The following is a 17,083-nucleotide window of genomic DNA, read 5'->3' on the forward strand; positions in this document are numbered from 1 at the left end:
GATGGGTGTATCGATCGCAAGCTCGGTGACAAATCCTCCTATGATACGATCAATCCAGTGACCAACAACCCACACGATGTTATTTTCTAAAGCTTCCAAGTGCCTCACCAGCTCTGGCATCCACACAATAGGACTGTCAAGCCTCCACCTACCTTGGTTGTTTGCCAATATAGATAACCACTCGTGCAGTTCACAGGGAAAGAAACATAAAAAAGCTTTGGTTTCATCTGTATTAAGGTATCTATTCAACCATTGTTCCTTGGATAATCACATATTTCTATTCTCCTGAGCTGCAAACTCATTTTCTTTTCGATCAAGCCACTTTTTGATTTCTTTCTTCATAGGAAACCACTTATTCGACATCATACATTCCTTAGTTAGATCCCAATCCCAACAATGGAACCATTTGTTGGCTTGATGTGGTTTGACCCAGGTTCAGCTTTAACTGCGCCAACCAACAAAACCCTAACTACCGGCCCTTTTGGCAACAACATGTGTAGCGCAGGCTGTGGTCTCACCCAAAGCAGTATTGGGGGATGCTGGAACTAGGTTTCTACATCTAGAGGCCTGTGTGATGGTTACCTCAAGCTCTCAAGGCTTAGATCTTCCTTCACATAGATCTAATCCTTCCAATAGATAACTACTATAACTCTATTTAAATGACCTTCATATCTTCCAATGTTGAAAATGACAACAAGAAATGCTAAAAATAGCACTGCTATAAATAGAAGGTTAGGTACCAGTGCTGGACTAAGAAACAAGGAATGAAAAATGGAAGTGCTATAAATAGCATTGCTAAAAATAGCAGTTCGGGATAGATTCTAATTTTAGTTAGTCCCTGAACTAAAATTGTGAAGTAAATTTCGAATTTGATCTTAGCAGCTGTTTGTAAATTAATTAATTAATTCATCTTGAGTTAATTAGTTAAGGAAATGTAAACATGAAGTCTATGTGAGGACATGCAACAGTTATTCCTTCGATTAAGGGATTTATCCATTACTTAAAGAGATAAGAGTGAGTTGTAATTAGTTAGCTCAGTTAACTGAGTTACGTCTAGTTAGATTAGTTCCAACAGTTGGAGGAACTGATTGTGAGTTCAGTTAGTTAATGCTTGCATGCATGTAACTGCTGCACTTCAGATAACTGAATATTCTCTCATAAATAACTCATGCATGTCAGTTCAGAGAAAGACCGATTGCGATCAAAGGAGGGACAATGTACTATCAGTTGGATGGATTTTTCCTATAAAGGAAACTCATCCATGCATAAGGATTTATCTCCTTCAGGATTGCGCAATTACTATTGGGCCAAGTGAGCAGTGTGAGGTGGGAATTCACATGTGTGGAAGCACAGGACCCCAAGAAAAACTGCGCAAGGAAATAGGAGGCTTGGAGGGCAGAGGAGAAGGTTTGTGAGAGGCCTTTGACTGTCTGTGAGCAGCAGAGGGATTATACTGAGAGCTGGTTGGCTTCCAAGCTAAGGCTTTTTGTAATTCTGTGACTATTTTCCACTTGTATGATAATACAGAGAATGGGGTTTTAGGCTGAGGCTTTCCCCGAATTATATCATTTGTGTTATGTGTGATTTCTTCTCATTCTCAGTTATATATGTTCTTGTTTGATACTGCTCATATGTGATTAAGCTTCCCAATGTTTATGGTAGAAGTAGATCTAGTTTTATGCTTTAGTACATTGCATATATCAGTTGATCTACAGGTGAAATTTCTACATGGTATCGGAGCAAAGGTGAATCAAGCAAAGAACTATATACAAAGAAGGAAGAAGTACGAAGTTTAGTGTTCCTGATATAGATATCGAGTTCTTATCACATCTCAGATTTCTCCAATGGCAGTCAATGGTTTGACACTTGAGTATGCCCTTAATGGTAGCTCAAACTATATAGCCTTGAAGGATCGCATGGAAGTGGTATTAGAGGACAACGAGCTGAATGACTTCATTGATCAAGAATTCCCCAAGTCCCCAACAGCTAATGCCCAAGAATTGGCGGAATGGAAGAAATGTGTGGCTAGAGCAAGGAGAATCCTCCTGGAGGGAGTTCGAGACCACATTGTCTCGAGCCTCCATGGGAAGGAGACTCCGTTTTCGATGTGGAAAACATTGAAAGATCTGTATCAGAATAGCAGTGATCAGAGGAAGATGGCGCTAAAAGACAAGCTTCGGAAAATCAAGTGTGTAAAGGGCGACACGATCTCAACATACCTGACCAAGTTCACGACCTGCAGGGATGAGCTTAGTAGTGTAGGGGTCACGACAGCCGATGATGACATGGTGAGTCTTGCTCTCCTCGATCTTCCTAAGAGCTGGCATAGCTACCAAGACTCAGTTAATGGAAGAGAGAAACTGTCAGATTGGGAACGACTTTGGTCGGATTTGATGCAGGAGGAGATAAGGAGAAGCACCAAAGATTGTTCTTCATCCACGGAGGATGAAGAAAACTGTGCCTTAGCGAGTAAGGCAAAGAAAGGGAAGGAGAAGGATTCTCATTCCAATTCGAGTTCTTCCCATGGTGTGAAGAATTTCGACAAATCAAAAGTATGATGCTTTCGTTGTCATGAGGTGGGCCATTTTGCTACAAATTGTCCATTGAAGAAATCCAAGAAGGGATCCTTGGAAGGATCAGAAGGTGAGGCTCTTGCCTCACAGTGCGAGTTGGATTTCACTCTCATCACATGCATGGTTTCATCCATGGTGGGATGTAGTTGGTTTCTTTATAGTGGAGCTTCATTCCACATGACCGACGATAAGAGTTTGTTAAGTACCTTGGAGGAGATGGGTCTCCAGATACTCATAGAGATGGGTAATGATGAAAAGTATAGTGTCTCAGGTGTAGGCATGGTTGTTTTTCAGAGGGAGCATGGAGATCGGATTACCTTGACAGATGTCAAGTATGTACCAGGACTGAAGAAAAACTTGGTATCGATCGTGATGCTAGAAGACAGAGGCTATGATGTAGTCTTTAGTAAGGGAAAGGTTTTCCTTAGACACATCATCACGAGATAGGTGAAGCATATCGGTTCACGAGTCAAGAACTTGTATGCTCTTGAGGTTCAAGATGCATGGAAAGCCTTGAGGAGTAAGGCAACTGTTGGAGACTTGGTGGTTGAGAGGGAGAGTACACTACCTCTCAATATGCAGTGCCAGAAGAAGTCTTAGACAATTGTGGAGGAGCCATAGTTGGTGAAGCAACTTCAGGAGGTTGTGGAGCAGCCACAACTAGAGAAGCTGAGAGGAGATCAAGTGGAGACATCCATTCATCTAGAGACCTCCAGTAGGGGGAAATTTCGATCCAAGTGGATAGAGGGATCACATGCAGCCATACCTCCAAGTGGGAGGTGGGGCAATGTGGAGTGATAAATCCAAGAAGGCTGAAATAGGGGTAGGATCCTTGAGGTACCCAGCCTATTTGATTGGACCTTGCTACGGGAACCCCGACGAGGAGTAGTAGGATTGGCTAATTGGGTAGAGACAGATGCAGATGGAGCGGCAAAGAGAGCTACAGTGCAAGAGTCCCAAGACTGTGTAGAGCTAGCAAGCTGCAAAAATGCGAGAGGCACAAGAGTGTTGCAACAGTGCAGGATGGCACAGAGAGGTGTGCAATGGTGCGAGATGCATGGAGTGTTGCAGCAGTTCAGAGGTCAGAGAGGGAGCACTTGTCAGTAGCAGAAGGAGCTTCAACATCAGAGTGTGTTTCTAGCCCAACGGAGAGGTCAGTTGGGAGGCTTTTTTGTTTCTAGAGTTATTGGAGTGTACACACTTGGAAGAAGTGTTGCATGCAGAACAGTCCAAAGGTTCAGGATCGGGTTCGAGTTGAATCCTTTTTTGTTGAGAGGGAGTGTTGAAAATGGCAACAAGAAATGCTAAAACTAGAAGTGCTAAAAATAGCACTGCAATAAATAGCAGTTTAGGTACTAGTGCTAGACTGAGCAACAAAGAATGAAAAATGGAAGTGCTATAAATAGCATTGCTAAAAATAGCAATTCGGAACAGATTCCAATTTTAGTTAGTCCCTGAACTAAAATTGTGAAGTAAAATTCAAATTTGATCTTAGCAGCTGTTTGTAAATTAATTAATTAATTCATCTTGAGTTAATTAGTTAAGGAAATATAAACATGAAGACTATGTGATGACATGCAATAGTTATTCCTTTGATTAAGGGATTTATCCATTAGTTAAAGAGATAAGAATGAGTTGTAATTAGTTAGCTCAGTTAACTGAGTTAAGTCTAGTTAGATTAGTTCCAACAGTTGGAGGAACTGATTGTGAGTTCAGCTAGTTAATGCTTGCATGCATGTAACTGTTGCACTTCAGATAACTGAATATTCTCTCATAAATAACTTATGCATCTCAGTTCAGAGAAAGACCCAATTGAGATCAGAGGAGGGATAGTGTACTATCAGTTGGATGGATTTTTCCTATAAAGGAAACTCATCCATGCAGAAGGATTTATCTCCTTCAGGATTGCGTAGTTACTACTGGGCCAAGTGAGCAGTGTGAGGTAGGAATTCACATGTGTGGAAGCACTGGACCCCAAGAAAAATTGCGCAAGGAAATAGGAGGCTTGGAGGGCAGAGGAGAAGGTTTGTGAGAGGCCTTTGACTGTTTGTCAGCAACAGAGGGATTATACTGAGAGATGGTTGGCTTCCAAGCTCAGGCTTTGTGTAATTCTGTGACTATTTTCCACTTGTATGATAATACAAAGAGTGGGGTTTTAGGTTGAGGCTTTCCCTGGATTATATCGTTTGTGTTATGTGTGATTGCTTCTGATTCTCAGTTATATATGTTCTTGTTTGATACTGCTCATATGTGACTAAGCTTCCGCAAAGTTTATGGTAGAAGTAGATCTAGTTTTATGCTTTAGTACATTGCACATATCAGTTGATCTACAGGTGAAATTTCTACACGCAAAGGTACTTAATTGTACTTATCATGCATAAATATTATAGATATACCAGTTTCGCGCAGTAAATAAGCATTCATTCATATAAAACATATTACAGAGTGAAGATACATAAACTTTGTAGAAGTAAATAAAATAACACAGATACATCAATTTTGGCCCAAAACAATCTTTATTAGATGTAAACGTTTAGATATAGACTTTTTTATCCCTACACACTCGGTTGCAGGGGCCCACGCACTCATCTTGTGGACTTACCAAGGTCTTCACGCACTCAGCTGCAGGAACCTTCCCCTTTTGCCTAAGTACAAGAAACAAACCTTTCTTGGCTTAGCACCTTTCCCTTACAATGATTCTTCTTCAAGTTACCCCCTAAGACTCACTATGACTAATCTTTATATAGCCTTTGCTTTACAATACCATGGTCCGTAGACCATGGGAGGGTCTCAAAACAACTCTATTACCTGCCCACCTAAGGCACTAAAGCCCCTTTGACTCTACTGAGCTTCGCACTCTGCTTTGCACATTTCATGGAGACTTTACCTTTGCTACAAAAAGATATTGCAAAAATGACTCAAAATTCAATAAAATTGACCTGAGGGACCCCATTCCATCAATATGAGCCATTTTGTTGTCCAATAGAATCATCTAGAGCCTTAGTATTTGTGTCTCACTACTTATCTCAATCAAATTAGTAGTGATGCCTTGAAAATCAAGTGAATTCTCAGCCAAAATCATTGCTAACATAGTCTTATTCTTCTAGTAAATATGTAGTGTATGTCTAAGCAATGTCCATTAGCCTCTGGTGTGTCCTAGGTCCTCCACTAAGTCCCTAAATTATCTTAATATGTCTGCATCATATTGTGGTCTTCTTTCTCTTCCTACATAGATCTCCAAGTGTTCCAATACATTTCTTGCCTTAGATGAAGTGGCCACTTAATATCTCAGTTCACCCTCATGATCCTGGTCATGGCCCCTGCCACATCCTCTTCCATGGCCCCGTATGCCACCTCTATGCCCCATACTGTGGTGTGAGCGAGCACCCAACCAAGCCATGTTTTCATGTTCTAGAAGGTAGTCCACTATAGGATTCCCCTAGACCTCACCCTTTATGTCTTTGCTCAAGTAGAATAGACCTTGTTTATGCTGCCAATAAATAACACTTCATTTGCACTTCAAGATTAATTTCCCTGGATGGAGAGCACTTGTTACTGCAGGATGACATAAACACATATCATATAAATTATTCATTCAGAACTTAAGTGGTTTGGTCTCTGGACAAGACCATAATTTCCTCCCCTTTAACTTACTCAGCATCAAAGTCTGAGACAAATAACTAAATATGGTTACAGTTGGATAGAAAAGGCACACCTTCTCTCTTCGAAGAGTGGGAAACTCCTTATCCCTGGACTGGTCCACCATTACATGCTTGATGAACATAGGAGGAGGATATACCCAATTTCCCTCGAATCCCAACAAAGGTTTTTTCCCTCACTATGCAAAGTTCTATCACAATAGGGGAAATCATGGAGTCTAAAAGGTTTATAAAATGTCATGAACCATAAGGATGATTGAGGGAACAAGGGTTATTTTTTATTTTACAACTTAAGGCTTCTTTGGAACCATCCGAGACATAATTCCCACTATCATCGCCATGCATGACATAATTCAATTACACATTACAGAGGAATTGGCTCCTCCGACAAGGAGAAAATTCTCAATAGATACATGACCATTTACCATACCCATCGCCACTATGGGCAATTCCATTAAAGGTCTTACAACCTACGAGAATGATAAATTGAGGACTAAACCACCAACAAACAAAAGACCAAGCTATAATCCAAGTGAAAAACAACCAAAAAGGGACTTGATAGACACCAGAACTACAAGCCATCAACCAAGAAGTTACATGCAGTAAAACCTCTTCAGATTTTGCAAGATGGTCAACGAAAACATACTCACTTCCTTGCAAATTGGTTGGAGGGGCTAAGCGACATGCCCCTCGATCTCGTTGCTACCTTGAAATAGTTTGGCAAGTTGAAAAAATTCTCCAACATGCTTCCTAATGTTTTCTCTACACTTAGGCGAGAATTGAGTAATAACCCTCCCCTCCCACATGGCAAGCTCCTTAATTGCCACTAGTGCTTCCATCACTTCCCACATCTAACGTTCTACTAGCCTAGTACACAACATTCCTTCAATGGTGATGTGCATGAAATAGCATGTGCGGTGGTTGCGCCACCCTACAGACTGTTCCATCATCAACTTTGTTAATTAAGGCTTGGCACATATCCCATAGGGTCTCGTTTTCCTCCATTCAGCCTCATTGTGGATATAATAAAATATAATACATAAATAGTATACATTAGTTTGTTTGTTCATTTTTTTCCCTATAGTAATATTTAGATGAAATTATAATTTTGTGCATTTTAAATGTATGAATAAAAAGTATGCTTATAATTTTGGCAAATATTTAAGGTAATGTGAGTCTTGAAATGATTAACACTCCTAATCTTTGGTTTGAGTAGCCACCATTCAGGGTATCTAAGTTGTCAAAATCTAGCATGGCTTGATTAATGTATAAATAAAAAGTATGCTTATAATTTTGGCAAATCTTTAAGGTAATGTGACTCTTGAAATGATTGACACTCCTAATATTTGGTTTGAGTAGCCACCACTCAGAGGTATCCAAGTTGTCAAAATCTAGCATTGCTTGATTTTTATATGCTTGTTTCGAACCAATAACTTTTTCACCATAAAATACCTTAAGAAAACACCTTATCACTATTTATTCTACACTCCATAAACATAAATAACATATGTTAATTCTTTTTAAATTTAAATAATGATTTTTTTATAAAAATCTTTTTCAAATATAATAATTAAAAAACATTTATCATTTCTTTTTAAATTTGGTTAATAATTTTATTAATAAAATGATCAATGTTAAAATTTGGTTAATAATTTTTTTATTAAAATGATCAATGTTTTTATGTTATTTAAAATATATTTTAAAAACATAAATAAATTTAAAACGTAAAGTAAATTTCGCTATTTAATTTCTAATTTCACGCAACCCCTCATATCAAATTTAATAAAAATGAAAGACATAAAACACTAAAACGCAGATAATCCGGCCTGTGATCTCTATATTTATTTCGAACTTCCATGAATGCACATTATCATGGTGGGGCTAATATGCCAACCGCAAAGGCAAACTATTATTGAAATTCTTAGAGGCTCCCATAGAAATCAATGTCCATTAGATCTTGAAGTGATCCAGCACACTCTTTCCCTTTAATCCCTGGTTCCAGAAAGCTGCCAAATACTCTTCAAACTTATATCCTCGATACAAAGCTGGCTGCTGTTCATTCGCCATGCTTGTTGCAGGAGCAATAAAAGCATCGTCTGAAGCGAATAGAAAGTGGGAATTGATATGCGTGCACTCTGCATATTCGTTATTACTCGATGCTCGACGCTCCTAAATCTCCCATTGCTCACAACCTAACGCACTCAAATCACACACCAATCAAATTCAATTAATACTATCAAATTCTTTCTTGTATATAGAGAAAATTCTTGTATATATAGAAAAACTAAATTCTTGTATATATAGAAAAACTAACGGAGCTGTTTTTAAAGAGATTTTTTTGAAGTTTTTTGGGTGGTTTTTATGGTAAAAATTTGGCAGCAATTTATTGAAATCGCAAGTTTGATAGTTAATTTCTGCACAATCAAAGTGTCTCAACGGTTTTCCAGCTAATTTCTGCACAATCAAAGTGTCCCAAGGGTTTTCCAGGGTGCTGAATCTAAATATGCATTTAAAAAGCCATTTTAAATAATAGAAATCAAAATTTAACCTCAAATTTTTTAGCCAAATTCCATCACCAAACTCTCCAAAAAATCACACTAAAAACAACTCCAAAACTAACCATATATGCTCATTGTTTCTAACCTGCAGCTGATCTCCCAAATTGACCACAAACGCGTTTGCTAAGGGTTCTACGGCAACCCACTTTCCATTTCTCAATACTTGCAGGCCACTCACATGACTTCGCATTAACACAGTGAGGGCACTTCCATCTGAATGAATTGGTAAACCCAGAGTGAGCACTTCCATCTGAATGAATTGGTAAACCCAGAGTGAGATCTGGGTTTGGGCATGAAGGATAGTAATTTATATTCATCATTTGGCTATATTTTCCAAAATATTATTCAAGTAATCAGAATCTAGCTCTAAAGCTTCTGAAATTGCAGCCAGCAGCCTTAATATCAATGCTTTCAACTCACCAGCGTACTTGCTCGCAATATCTCTGTAAGAAAAACTAAGTCAAACAAGCTAAACATTTGCATGGTGGGTTAAGATGAATCATTCCTAGTCCTCTATGTCTTGGATAAAGTTTTGGTGATAACCTGTAGGCTGCAGGTTTTTCAGGCCAAGAGCCAATGACTTCTTCCAGAGGATGACAAGGCTGCGTGAGATAATCCACCCAGTTCAGAACCTTGTCTTTGCTAAGATTCAAGCTGGTAAAAACCCGGACTGGCTGTTTTACGTCCTCTGAGTAGAGGCATGCACGGTCTTCCACTGGCATTTCGTAAAACTCTTTGGCTATATCCATCATGCTTTTCATGACGTTCTCTGGAACGCCATGGTTCACTATCTGATATTCCAATATGAAACTTAAGGCAGTCACTAGACTAATACCAGCATGCCAACAGAAATCTATAGACTGAATAGTCTGCAAGTATGATAAAAAATCAACCATATAGTATAAAACAATGACAGGAGGGAGAATTGCTGGTAGGGATTGAGGTGTGTGTACCTGGAAGAAACCGTCCTCTTCACATGCGCATCCGATTTCATGGACTACTGTCGTTCTGTTAGGGCCGTTGAGATGTTTTAGGTCTATCACAGGAATGCTCTCAGAGTAAGAGACGTCACCAATCTGTGGGCGCTCATGGGGAGGCACGATATATCTGTCCTGCACCTTCAGGTTGCTAATTCCATTGGACATGAGCTTATGAATAGCACTGCTGACCTGTTGGGTCTGCACAACCATTGCAGAAGACATCTTCCTCCAACGCTGATGTGCAAATGTGTGATAAGGGAATTTATAGAGTTTAGATAGACGGGTCAGTGAATCCAAATTTAGTGTAGTTTAAAAACTCACAAATTAGTTAAGAAAATGGAATTTTGGATAAATTTGTCGTAGTCTAACTAGCTGGAGGAATTCTCCGGAAAGGTTATGGAAATTCTGGTCATATTTAGAGAAAATTTGGCAAAGATTTTTGTAAATCCAAGTTATAGTCGTTAAACTTCAAAATTTTAGGTGTTTTAGACGTTTTTGATGGTGCTGAATCCATTTCCACCATCAAAAATACAATTCAAACACTATGTCTACAAAATTTTTTGAAATTTTTTTGCCCCGGCCACTTTTGGCCATCCAGGGAAACTCCAATCAATTTCTGCAGAATTTTTTGAAAATCTGAGTTCTAGCGGTTAAATTTCAAGATTTTGGGTGTCTTTTAATTTTTTGTTTTACAGGTCTCAAAACCTATTATAAATCAGATATCAAATCAACAGTGAGGGTAGCTATCTCTAGCTGCAACCAGTGAAGGCAAGGTGACTCATCACCCTTATTCAAGGAAAACCAAGACACCTGGAATAACCCTCTAATAACCCCTAACCAAAACTTTCACTCCTACTAGATACCTCTGACTCTTAACCTATTAACTTCTTTCCTTAGTTAAAAACAACGAACTCTTATTCCAATAAAAAAAACTGCCCCATAATTCTCTATGTTCTTAATTTTTTTTTACCATATTCAGATTTTCTTGCCGTCCTGGCCAATGTGTCACATCTTTTGACAACGCCATTAAATTTTGATAGGGTGAGGATTGAGATGATAAAATTCTCATTAAATATTACGAGATTTGAATTTAATAGTGCTAGTGTCACATGAATCAATAGATTGAATTTGATAAGTGGGAAGATTCCAAAACCCAATGACTCATGAAATGCTCATTAAATATTAAATATTCTGAAATGCGTAATATTTATTATCACCATTTCAAATTGCATTTTCTCTGCGATTTAAATAGGAAAGGTGTGACACTATGACGTTGCTCATCAGCATTTTGAATTGCAGTGCCGAAAGCAACACGCAACAATAACGTGGTTTTTCAATTTAAAAGAATAATTTTTGGAGTCAAAGGAATTATTAATTATTGATATAAGTTTTATTATATACTTATATTGAAATTGTAATTAAAAATAGATTTTAAATATTTCTTATTTTTATATTTCTATTTTGAAAATTTAAACTCTAATTTTTAAATTTATTATCCAGAATAATGCACTCATCTTAATTAATTAAATATTAATTTTTTAATATTAGAAAACAAGGGCACTGATCGTTACTACCTTATTAAATATCAGTAATGCATAATCTTGAATCTTAGCAAAGACAAGGTTCTGAACTGGGTGGATTATCTTGATGCATAATGCTGAGGGGCATCTTTGTCTCTAGCTACTACTCTGAATCTGGTATGTAAGGTTGTGGCTCAGGCTCACTTGATGTGACTTTGAAAATTATATATGATCATCACTTCCCCCCTTGTCAGATACAAGGTAAGAAGATGGAGAAAACTCAACTACAATATTGTTCAATACTCTAGAAGAAATTCTAACATATGACTGAAATATCTTCTTGGATGTTGAACCCCAGGTGAATCTTTGTTCTTGTAGGAGGCTTGTTTTTGAACCATATGTTTGAAGAATGAATGGTTTTATGACAGTGCTCACATGGATGAAGATTAAAACAATGATATTTTATATGGCCAACTCATTCACAATACTGTCATTTAAGATTCTGTCATGGTTGTTGTGGAAGAGGAGCAGGATCTGCAAAAGATGAAGGTGAACTGTCATGAAGAGACCCAATGCTATGGAACTGGATGGGCTTTGAGTAATCTGGAATATGAAAGGACGCCTCCTTATCATATCCAAGACCTGCTCTATGCTTATTGTTGAAAATCTCTTTCCAAGGTGTGATGGTAGGCTTGGGAAATGCGGATTGAATTTCCACACCTATATTCAAATCTGCTTCTGAAATGACCACTACATCAATGATTTCTTGTCGCTGATGGGAGTCTATCTCAATGTCCTGAACAAAAATAGGTTCAGGATGATGTGTATTGTGTTGTATCTCTTCTTATTGTAATTGAGATTCAAGTTGTAGAAACTCAATGTTTTCTTGAGCATCTTGAAGACATGTTTGAATGTCAGAAAGAATAGTTTTGCTGATTTTGACTGTGTCTTTAGCGGTGGAAAGGATTAGAGTGCTTAATATCTTTAAAAAATCATCATGTCTCGCCATTGTTTCATAAAAAATAAATACTCTAGTGAAAGCTATAAAGGCTAGACAAACCCCAGCTATTAAAGAGAATCAACTATCTCAACAATATGTTGCCTCTAAAAAGGCTAACTGTGATTTTGGAATTTCTAATCTTGTAGTTGAAAACAAATTTGCAGAGAAGTTGAGTATTTATAATTACACCTAAGTGGTACAGTTTGGAAATTCAAAGCCAATATTGTGAAACTCCAAAGTGCACACAATTTTATGCAAATCTGAAATTGACTTGGATGTATTAAATTTTCATCTCCTTTCACTCTTAGAAGTGCTAAATAATACTATTGCACTTAAATCCACTGCCAAATGCAACCTGCCAAATCCAATTTCCTTTTTTCATCTGTATTTTGGCCTCAATGTAATTGAGCTCATACCAAGTTGAGGTTGACTGTAGTGGCAAGTGTCGAAGTTTCCTCCTTTGGTTTTTTTTTTAGAGCTTGTTAAACATCTTGAATTATGTTATGAAACCAGCTCATAAAAAGATAGAAAAGATAGATCAATGCCTTAGAAATAAGCCTCTTAAAGGGGGAAACCTCCTTTACATTACACAAATGAACAATTCTTGGATGATACAAATGACAAGATATCCTTTCTATATATAGGAGTCTAAGGGGTCATACTATAATCAGAGCTGACATAACAATAATAATGTAAGGGAACAATAATAACAATAGTGGGCTTCTACGGGGCACAATAATAACAATATGGGGACTACATGGGCACAACAATATAATAAGGGGGTTGTACTAATAACAATAAGGGGCTACACTAGTAGTATAGGGACCTAACATGCCCGTCTCCTTCAAAAAGTGTTGTCCTCAACGCTTGAGTAGTTCTTGATGCTTCTATATAAAATTATTGTCCTCCCATATGGGATCTTCAACAGGTAAGTTCTTCCACTTAATGAGATACTTTGAAATTGATCAATTTCGTAGCTATCAGATTATTTTTTATATGATTGCTCGAGGTTTCAATATGATTTTTCCTTCCTCGTCAAGTTCTGGCAATATTGTTCGAACTGGGATCTTCTGCAACTTTCGAATGAGTGGCCACACTTCTTCATCCTTATTCCATTCATCCCTTGCTTCATTTATCCAATCTGGTTGGATAATAGAAATAGCACAAAACAATGCTTCCACATCCTCATCCTTTCTTGAGAGTGCATCTGCAACAACATTTTTCTTCCCTTTTTTGTAGATGATTTCAAAGTCATAACCCAACATATTTGTGACCCATTTTTTCTGTTCTTCTAAAGATAATCTTTGTTCTAAAAATTATTTAAGACTATCATGATCCATTTTTACCTTGAAGTGTCTTCCCATTAGGTAAGGTTGCCATTTTTTAAGTGCATGTAGTATTGCCAACATCTCCTTCCCATAAATAGCTTGCTTGAGATGTAGCCATAAAAATACCCAATTGCCTACATTAAAACTTCTTTCACTGCGATGTTGATATGACTGTTGTTTCATTCGATTCTGCATGAAAATGGAATTATCCTTTAAAAGTTGGAGAACTTGTTGTTGATGCTTGATGTGATCTTTCTCTGCTTGAATCTTTTTCTTCTTGATATGTCATTCTATCTTGAGAGTTTGAGGAGTGGTACTTTCTTCCAATGCAATACAAGATATGGTCAGATTCATTTCTTGATGCTCGATGTGATCTTTCACTTCTTGAACATTTTTCTTCTTGATATGTCCTTCTATCTTGATAGTTTGAGGAGTGGTAATTCTAGCCAATGCATTACAAGATATGGTCGGATTCATTTCTTCTTTCTTGATGTGATCTTTCACTTCTTGAACTTTTTTCTTCTTGATATGTCCTTCTATTTTGAGAGTTTGAGGAGTGGTAATTCTTGCCAATGCTTTACAAGATATGGTTGGATTCATTTCTTCTTTCTCTAGGGTTGGTTCCTGATGTACATCCTCTTCTTTTGATGTTTCTTTATACTTTTCTTCCTTCTCTTCATAATCAATGTAAAATAATTTCTTCTCAGCACACTTATGACCTTTAATGTATTTGTTATCACAATTGTAACAAAGTCCTTTTGCTCTTTTTTCTTCCAACTGTTGTGGTTACAACCTTGTAGGTTATGGAAGGCTAGGAGAAACAACACTTCCATATTTATAGTTGTGAGGGGTAGACATCCTTGTTTCCATAATTTTTCTTTCCACTTTTATTTCCAACCTGAATGCCTTCTCCAATGAATCAGGTTACCAAAGACGAACCTCATGTTGAATGTTGTCCTTTAAAGTCCCTATGGAGACATCAATCCTCTGCTTCTCTGGAATGTAATTTTACCTTATATTCAATTTTTGAAAGTCCTCAATGTGCTCTACCATTGACCACTTTTGTTTGAGATTTATCAATTGGCTAAAGAAGGTGTTTCTCTTTGTATCCTCATAATGTGTTATCATTTCCTCCATGAAAATTGACCACATAACAAGTGGTTTATGAGAACAAAGCCCTTTATACCATAAAAATTGATCCGGTTCTTACGTACCTTTTGTAACAGTTGCACCTCGTATAGATCAAAATATTGCTCCATCTGTAGTATCCAGTTTACCAGATCCTTGCCATCAAACTTCCTCATATCGCCTTTTCTTGATTTTAGGAGCTTCATCTTGAAACAACTGTAACTCTGTAATTTTGGATCTTCCAGTTTTGAAATCACGTCTTGCAGTAGCCCTCTATGTCCTCTTTCCAATGCCACTAGTTTGATTGAAATTGGATTCTCCAAGAAAGAGTTATGCACAATCTCCCAAGATGACCTGATTATATACCTTTTCAGAAGAGCGAGCTTGTATGAAGTTCCACATGTCACTGTTTTGACCTTTGGATCTGAAACCTATACAAAGAAACCTAAAGTACTTCCTCTTTCTGTAACTTCCCACGAAATTTCAAACTGATGCTCTGAGAGAATGTTATGATGATTTTCCCTAGGTCACCTATTTGGGAAGTAATTTAGGAGCCTGTAGAAACCCTAAATGTCTTGGATTGTATCTCCGAAAATATAGTGTAACAAGGTCTGAAAATTGGGCGCGAACTTCCCCACAATTTTGGCTCAAATTATTTTTAATTTCAGAGTCTGAACCTTCATAGAAAACAAATTATAGTGAAAATTCCTCGATGAACTGTTTGAGATGAAATTCTGGAGCTTGCACAAACCCTAACTTCCTCAAATCATATCTCCGAAAATATAGCGAGACAAGATCGGAAATTCGGACCCAAGGTGAAGACCAAGTTCTTCTCAAATGGGTTTTTGTTTTAGCTTCTGAAACTTCGTAGTGAAAAAGTTATAATGAAAATTCCACGATGACCTATTTGGAATAACAAAACCCTAGAATCCAAAGCTCTAATACCAAATGTTATGAAACCAGCTCACAAAAAGATAGAAAAGATAGATCAATGCCTTAGAAATAAGCCTCTTCAAGGGGGAAACCTCCTTTACATTACACAAATGAACAATTCTTGGATGATACAAATGAAAAGATCTCCTTTCTATATATAGGAGTCTAAGGGGTCATAATATAATCAAAGCCGACATAACAATAATAATGTAAGAGCACAATAATAACCATAGTGGGATTCTATGGGGCACACAATAATAAAAATATGGGGACTACATGGGAACGACAATATAATAAGGGGGTTGTACTAATAACAATAAGAGGTTACACTAGTAGTATAGGGACCTAACAAATTATTGTGATTATCAATTGGATTGGACCCCATTAAACTCTCAAGCAACACTAAACCCTCACAAATCCTTCAATTCCGATCATAAAACCCTCTGCAAAATGGAAATGAAGGATGGATGAGTTCTTAAGACAATGTTCCAGTTGTTGACCAAGAGAAGAAAAAGGAAGGGATTTTCTGGCATTTACTGCCTTACGTAACCCATGCTCACCTCGACGGAAATTTTTGAATTTCGCTACTCATTGTCACTCAGTCGCAGATTCTATGGGGCATCTCTATTCTCATACCATGACAACATGTTCTATTTCTCAATATATCCACTCATAAGGCCATGATCGACAACATTTTCATCATTTCCAATCGAGATTAGTGTTATTCCTCATGCAAATTGCTTCGCAAGGGTGAGAATTTGGCTCGACTATGGTTTTTAGCAGAGCTCTCATTGAATTAATAATAAATATTCCATTTACATAATGTTGTTGGTCACACTGGCATGTCAATGTCTATAACAAACTATGCTCAAGGCTAGCCATGTTGTCACAGTCATTGACTTGGGGGAGTTGGAGTTCTGTGAATATGATGGATGCTAGCTGGATCAACCTGGTTCACAACTAGATCATAGAATTTGGAACGTCACAACCAAACGCTTAAGGGCTTCTCTGTGAGCAAGAGATTCCCACAACAAGCACAATACAAAGGAAAAGAAGACAATATATCTCTGCCACACTCAGTGCCCTCCTCTTCTCAATACTAGCGTGGAATTCAATATGGAAAAGCTATTGTGGCTTGGATGCAATAGAAAGTGACTAAGCAATCATCATAAAATGTGCTTTGAACAAATGAATGAGCGCATGTAATTCTCCCAATATACAACATATAAATGGCTCTCTAACTATTTTGAAAATCAAAACTGACTGGATTTTTGTTGATGGCCAGCTTGATTATTGAAATCCTTGTGTAGAAAAGTCACATGCCAAAATATATTCCACGGTCATTCAACGCAGTGCAACAACAACGCACTTAGCTCTAATATTCAACACCTCTAGCGGCATTGT

The 17,083-nt window shown here is 37.6% G+C and overlaps 2 pseudogenes; both read right to left on the bottom strand.

Moving 5' to 3' along the window:
* Positions 1–8,182: 8,182 nt before the first annotated feature.
* LOC149150146 (protein DMR6-LIKE OXYGENASE 2 pseudogene) lies at positions 8,183–9,040 on the bottom strand (annotated as a pseudogene).
* Positions 9,041–9,106: 66 nt separating this feature from the next.
* LOC149150147 (protein DMR6-LIKE OXYGENASE 1 pseudogene) lies at positions 9,107–9,992 on the bottom strand (annotated as a pseudogene).
* Between the last annotated feature and the right edge of the window lie 7,091 nt (positions 9,993–17,083).

This window comes from Pinus tabuliformis, chromosome 9 (assembly GCF_031772625.1).
Source record: "Pinus tabuliformis cultivar Carrire ecotype Pingquan chromosome 9, CPIR1, whole genome shotgun sequence".
NCBI lineage: Eukaryota > Viridiplantae > Streptophyta > Pinopsida > Pinales > Pinaceae > Pinus > Pinus tabuliformis.